This window comes from Helianthus annuus, chromosome 13 (assembly GCF_002127325.2).
Source record: "Helianthus annuus cultivar XRQ/B chromosome 13, HanXRQr2.0-SUNRISE, whole genome shotgun sequence".
Lineage (NCBI taxonomy): Eukaryota > Viridiplantae > Streptophyta > Magnoliopsida > Asterales > Asteraceae > Helianthus > Helianthus annuus.
Window position 1 is genome coordinate 20526962 of NC_035445.2, and position 7474 is coordinate 20534435.

Genomic DNA, 7474 nt, shown 5'->3' on the forward strand with positions numbered 1-7474 from the left:
TGGTGTGTCAGCTTACAAAGTCTAAATACGCATATGCAATCTTCGATTGGATTGGATATATGAGTTTAGTGTCACATTATTGACTTCAAGTAAGCAAAAACAAATTTATGTGCTTTTCTCATATAATGATATGTTTCACAGTATTAACATTGCGAGATTTAACCAACTTTTAATAATTTCACTGCAATTCTTCGGTAACAATTTATAAAGAAACACTAGCAATAGGAAGGGGATGGTTTTTAACATCCTATTATTTCAAATGAGGAAAAGGTCATTTTTTGTTTCACTTATTTTATCAAACCAGCATCCTAATACTACTATATTCTTGATTTGTAAACTTCGTTTTAGTTCATATGAATAATTTGAGTTTGATTATGATCATGAATTTTGATCTAGGGTTTATAATTTCTTTATGGTTATGTAGTAAAACCATATTTAAAGTGGTAATCTAAACTTTATTGATGTAATTATAGGATAGGTGGCAGCGATTTGGAGATGAGATTTTGATTTTGGTGGAAAAATGTTATGGTGAATAGTTTTTATTTGGTGGACCTACTCTGTGTTTACACAAATGGCTGAACACAAACCCTAAACTTCATCTTCATCGCCATTTCGACTACCTTTCTATCCACAATGGAATAAGGTTCGGTTTCAATCTCCTATTTATTATCGCATTTTCAATTCCATGCTGATTCACTATTAGCAATTTATGTTATTGCGCAATCTCGGTTTGTTTGTAGGGTCTTATTTTGATTAACGAACCTCATTTTTTCTCATGATTTTATTTTAAGTTATTGCAATATAATTTGAATTGTAAGTGTTAAGTTTTTGTTATAAGATCGGAAATGGTGGATCTGATTTGCATTCATGTGAATGTGTGTACTTCCTCACAAATAAACGGTATTCGCATTACATTTTTCAATCATCTATTGTTTCTTTACAGGTTTGTTAATCACCTGAGTTTGATCAGGGATAAAGAAGTCGTTGTAAATGATTAGCAGGGCACAATGATCGTAGAAGAAAGTTAACAACTTTATTCGCCCTGTTTTTGGTTAGATGTCAAAGATTCATAATTGCTTTTGTTTCCAAAATGGATTAGTTTGGTGACGGGTCAAAACAGGTTCAGGTCAAATTGTGTAAGTTTTTAATGCGAGTCCAAACGGTTGAATGGATGGTGTTGACCTACCAACAAACGGTTGGATGGGTTGGATTGACCAAAGACATGGAAAAAGGAACTTTTGACATTTAAGGTTAACCTTATAACTATTGTAATTGAGGTATAACCTGCTACTTATTACTAAAGTTGCACCAATTTTTTCTTTTACGTACTCTACAAGTTTATGTTAACTGTTATGTTTTACTTTTCATCAAAAATTCATATTTGATTTTATTTATTCATTCTAAAGATGCTCTGTTGACCTTAAAAGTGAAACTGCATATACATTTTTGCAACAGGTGATCTAAACATGGCTTTTAAAGTTATATCTTATTGCTTCTTTCAATGTTAATATCATGATCTAACCGCCAAATTAAAGTAGTTTTCGCTTCTCTTCAAAACTTTACAACTTCATGATTTCTTATTATTCTGAGGTCCAAACATATTTGACCTCAAAATGTCAAATTAAAGTAGTTTCCACTTTCCACTTCGGAAAACTTCACAAGTTCATGATTTCTTATTATTCTGAGGTCGAAACATATTTGACCTCAAAAGTTAAACGGTACAGTTTCTTGATACTAATTGGACAATAAATTAAACTGGACAGTTTCTTGATACAAATTGGACAATAAGTATAAAGAAATACAACTTTTTTTGACTTTTCACTTTTGAGGTCAACCTCAAAAGTCCCATATGTAAAGATGAGCGTGATACCGGTACCGAAAATACCTATAGCGAAAAATCGCCAAAACTGAGTACTGGTACCGGTACCGAAAAAGTTCGGTACGATGTCGGTATCTGAAGGTAAAAATTGGTATTTTACAGTTGGTGGATATCAATTTTGTATAATAAGTAGTATTTTAAAGTTTTTAAAATATTTAAAGTATTTATTTTTTATTTCATGACGTATTATTTATTCCAAAACAAGTTCATGCGTACAGTTTGTTTATGATCAGTTTAAACGTAATTTTTTTCAAAAAAATAAAAAAACATATCATTTCTCAACACCGCGAAATTCGCGGGTATTAGCACTAGTCTAGTAAGGAATAAATATATTTTGATCCGATGTACAATCAAAAAAAGTCAAAAAATCTAAAAACATAAAAAAATTCTAAAAAATAAAAAATCTAAAAGAATTCTAAAAATATAAAAAAATATAAAAAATAAAAAAGATCCAAAAAAATAACTGCACAATTCCATTAGATCTCTCAAAACTATAAAGGAGCATAACGGAACAACTGGAGTCGGTGTATTTGTTTATAGTTAATCATAGGAGATATGAAATATTGTTTGTATAATATAACCTCATTGGTCCACATGAATCAAAAAAGAATAAACAGTTAGTTAATAAGTCAAGTAAGGCACAAGGGATAGGTTAGATGAAACAACCAATCCTATACATCTATTTATAATTCAGATTTCAAACAAAATCATTGAACAAACACACGCACCAGAAAATTCGAGTTATCATCCGTGTTCATCATGTTTATTCGAATTTCAGTTATCTAGAACCCTCTTTAAGTTTTTTCAAACAATAAGTGCATTGCAATAGTAGAAGGACAGAAAATTAAATAATAAACTTCATCATGTTTTTTCGAATTTCAAACATCCACCCCTCCACCTGCACATATAGAAGTAATATTAGACAAACTTCATTGAGATCTCAGAGATGATTTCGGAAGATGATTTAAGAGGTAAGTTACCTTAACACCCATCAGGAGATTATATTTCGCCAAATAAAGGTCAACAGATTTGAGGGCATTTGAAACGTACACCTCTAGTTCTGGAAGCCAAGCTATGGGATTATACATATCCGTCATGGCTGCATACTAAGAGGCTACTGAGTGAAAGCGAGTTCAGTTATATGTCGCTGAAACTCAGCATCACACCCATTAGACTCATCCGTTGATATCATTAAAATTACCAAACTGGCATCCAAACGAAGCTTTATAGTAACCCTTATCAACTCATCGCTAATTACCAGAAATCAGACTTCATTAAGATCCAAAATTGCTCCATTCTATTATACGAATTCAGTTCATCACATACCTCAGTTACAATTTAGCAAACCCAGGGGTAAAAGGGCGCTCTTTGGACCCTTCAATCATCCAAATTCATCAAAACAAAAGGGGATCCATAGGCTCAGACATATACAAATACATCATCATAGCCAGGACAATTGGTTATATCAATGGTCAAAAATAACCAACAGATTATCATCACAAGCCAAAAAGGGTTTCTTCTTCATCACTTCATCATAAGAACCCCATAAAAACAAAACAATACATGAACCGAAACCAAAAAACAAACCTGACACGCAGTCACTGAAACACACCCGCATAACGTTTGGCCATTCATTCTACCTAAAGCATCGAAAACACCTCCTCATCACTTCTCTGCAAACTCACAGAGTTAGCAGCTTATGCTAGAACAACAATTTACCATTTTACCCTTGTGTTACAAAGTCTAAATACCATGTAGAAATTAACGGCTAAGAAGTTGGGCATGGTATTCTCGGCTGCCTTGTAGCAGGTGGCAACTATATCCGTCAATGGAGCTGAATTCTCTTTGCAAGCTTCGGCTTGTATTGATAAAATATTTGCAAAAAAAAAATTAAAATTTCAAATCCCTTTTTACCATATATAATTGTATATGAACATCTGACAAGTTAATCAAAAATGAAAAAAACTTGTGACTAAATAAGTCAAATTTGGTGTTTTAAATTATTAATAACCAGAAGCAACAAATTTAAAGACTAGGGCATGTTTGGCTAAGCTTTTTGAAACAACTTATTAACTTATTGGCTTTTTGAAAAAGTTAGTATGGAGTGACTTATTGACTTATTAGCTTTTTCCCCTCACATACACCCTCATTGCCAAACATCATTTTGGAGCTTATGACTTTTAAAAAAGCCAATAAGTAAATAAGTTGTTTTAAAAAGCTTAGCCAAACATGCCCTAAATAAGTCCTAAAATGGCCCTTTCCTCCTTTCTCTTTTAACCTTTTCAATTTCGGCCAACCATAGTATGTACGGAAACTCCTATCACCGATCATGTTCACGGAGAGATACAAGTCTAACAAATCATATGCTTAATTTGCTCATCACATGTCCTCTAGAGGTGCAAGTATACAACAGACAACAGGTACGAAACAAATTTTACAAAAAATCAGAGTAATGCAATGAACCTCATAGATGAGTAGATATGCCTAGCATAATAAACAAAAAACAAACCATCTAATAGCCCCCAAATCGATCCCAAGTGAATAGGATGGTAATATTGACTTGATGACAACTGTATTTTTTGGTCAAAATATTCTCTGAGTTCCATTAAAATCTCAGTGTCTTCAATGATTGCAGACAAAGTGAAGCTTATCTTGAAAATACAACAGCTCAACACACACAAAAAGTAGAAAAGAGGCTGAAAGGTCGAATACAACATCTACAGCTAATTTGTCAAAAGCCCCCTAGGTGCGTGTCTAGGCGCCCAGGCGCAGCCCAACACATTTGCATTGCGCCCTGAATGGCGAGCTTTCGAACTCTCAGGCATGCCTCAGGGCATTTTCTAGCTAAAATGTAAAAACAAAGTCCAAATTAAGGTTGGAATCAACCTAAAATAGCTTGGAATCAACCCTCATTATAAAGTTTTAAAATGCATACCCAATTCTTGTGGCAGTGTGCCACTAAAGAAGTTATCCCAAATAAGAAGTGATTCAAGATTAGGAAGCTTAGCTATCCCTTCAGGAACATTCATGTCGGTGTGGTCTATCTATTATCTTCTCATCAAATGGGAGACATTAATTTCACTTGAGATGCCTGAACTTTTATCAATTCGTGCTTAGCCTATATGTTACAATATATGCTATTTTACATGTATATTTAACAAAAACATATAAAACAAATATAAAAAAGCAAAATAGCAAGATAATAACAAAAAAAGCAAAATAGCAAGATAACAAGATAACTATATAGACAAAAGTTACCTCCATCAGTTTACCAATGTCAAACTTGGGTGCCTTTTTAACATCATTTGCAGCTTGTGGTAATGTGATTTTTTCTCTCTCTGGAAGATAGATGTTGAAAAGCGGAAGCAGTTCTTGATGAGTTTCGCATAGTTTTATAACATTTTCTTTGACTCCCAACATGTCAAGCCTACAAATAAAAGAGATAAGTTCAAGACAAGAGCATGAAGCTTGAAGTTGAAGCATTAACTCAGACAAACCTGCCCTCCCTGAAGTCCATCATGATATCAGGAAACTCGAGATACTCCTCGGGTGTCAACTTCTCTCTAAAACTCTTGAGACGCTGCTGGGCATCCGAAACTGTCAGAATTTTGCATTCAAGGAGTATCCCAGGGCTTCATAGCACAAAATTAAATGAATAATTAAGTCAAACACATATGTTGTAGAGAATGTTGTTATTGATTGCGGATCGAAAGCAAGAACAAAGGAGTGAATTGAAAGATGAAAATGATATGGGTCGGTGAGAGTGAATGAACACACATATATAGCCCTGCAAATCCTTTTATAGTAGATATGCTCAACTTTTTCTAACGGTAACTACGTAACTAACTAACACTAACTAACTTTAACCACCAAACCATAAACAGTGTTAGTTAGTATGATCCGGTCTTAATGCATACATACTAATGTTTCACGGATAATAATATTAATATTTATACTAATAGCGTCTTTAATTTAAGTTTACCAATTGAAACCCTGGTTCTTCAAGACTAATTCAACAATCAAGAATCTGAATACTAAAACAACTAAAACACATGAGGATCATACATAAGTTAATCTCTTTTTTTATTATTATACTTTAAATATAAGAGGCAACTTTGATCACTAATTAAATAATTTAAATAATTGAGTTTGAAAGTTATAAGAGGAGCCACCGCTAGCACTTGAAAACCTCTGCAGAAACTAAAATATTGTATCTGAAAGTGATTCAATGCTTACAATCCATGTATATCGGTAGGAAGATGGTTGGGGCCATGCTTCAACCTTGTAGAAAAAAAAATCAAAGTAATCAAATAAACTAATGACTATTAAGAATCAAAAGCCAGAAAAAGAGGGAGAAAGAAAACACACCTGTAGACCGATCACCGTCACCGGTCATTTTCTGAAAATGAAAATAATTAGCATATGAGAGTTCTGAGGTTTACTGTAAAATATGTACATACCTTTTGAAATCTGAATGTATCAAGTCGGCTGACCTTGGCCTTGACCTCGACTTTGACCTGGCTCTACACAAACTCCAGCAACTCATTCCTTGTTGGAGGCGACGGTTAGGTCCTCAACACCCCACCGTCGCGTTGTCTTACCATGCACATCCTCGTACTCACTTACCACCACTTTTGGATAACTTCAAATGCCCGCTAATCGTTATCAGTCGCTTCTTCATGTTCACCTTAATTGTAGTCGTGAAAGAGAATAGTGAGGGAGCACAAGGGAAGCTTTTGAAATTTGAAATGAAATTAGGTTGCACCGCCCAAATTAGAGCCTGGTGTTTTAGAACAACTTTCAACACCATGTGATTTCAATGTTGGTACCATGCTTGAAATGATAAGAGAGGGACAACAACATTAGAAAACATGACAAATACAAAACAGTTCTATCTAATGCACAGAAATAACACAAAATTGGACCCTTCAATGATTCTATAAACTCAGTGAACAATATATAACTTCAAAATTAAACAATAAAGAAGCTTTGTAAATCAGACAATACGAACAAATATACAATAATCCTAGCTAATCACCAGTACCTGAATTCCCGTAAACCACTAGCTATGAGTTCCTTGTAGATCGGAAGCATTGACAACGGAGAGCCTGTCCAATACCCGCCAATAATGTCACTGCAATTAAGAAAATATCACATCAAAATTAGATCTTGAAGGAGTGAAACCAAGCTAAAGATACAAAATTAAAAAAAATGCAGATATATAATGCAATAAAAGATCGAAACTTAACTCAATCGTGGGGAACCCACATAATCTGTTATAAATAAGCCATATTCATCAGCAAATGGGCTACCCACATAATCTGTTATAAACTGTGGTGACATGGGGGTAGATGATTCAGAACTGTATCAGATATTGAAAGAAAATAAAATAATGAAATGCAAAGTTTACCACATGGCCCAAATCCATCTCTAAAGGGGTATGGTCCCAGATCTCGCATCAGCACGACCGCGAGTGACCATTACCCTTATCAAAAACCCCCCACCAGCAAGAACTTATCTACGTCCGTGCGGGCATGCGCGAACACAGATGTCGAATCCAATCTGTCAAGTGATGAGAAAGTAAAGATAGGCATA

At 34.2% G+C, this 7474-nt stretch overlaps 1 non-coding gene across 6 annotated transcripts; it reads right to left on the reverse strand.

Moving 5' to 3' along the window:
- Positions 1–2539: 2539 nt before the first annotated feature.
- LOC110897448 lies at positions 2540–7250 on the reverse strand. 6 transcript variants are annotated; one of them, XR_004877061.1, is made up of 9 exons: positions 7129–7250; positions 6924–7013; positions 6340–6712; positions 6248–6278; positions 6116–6160; positions 5377–5511; positions 5138–5306; positions 2860–4997; positions 2540–2777 (listed from the first exon to the last, which is right to left on the reverse strand). It is a non-coding gene; the product is annotated as an uncharacterized LOC110897448 (transcript). The 6 variants fall into 6 exon arrangements; XR_004877062.1 differs by having other exon boundaries at positions 2860–4723; positions 4815–5306; XR_004877063.1 differs by having other exon boundaries at positions 2860–3552; positions 3631–5306.
- Between the last annotated feature and the right edge of the window lie 224 nt (positions 7251–7474).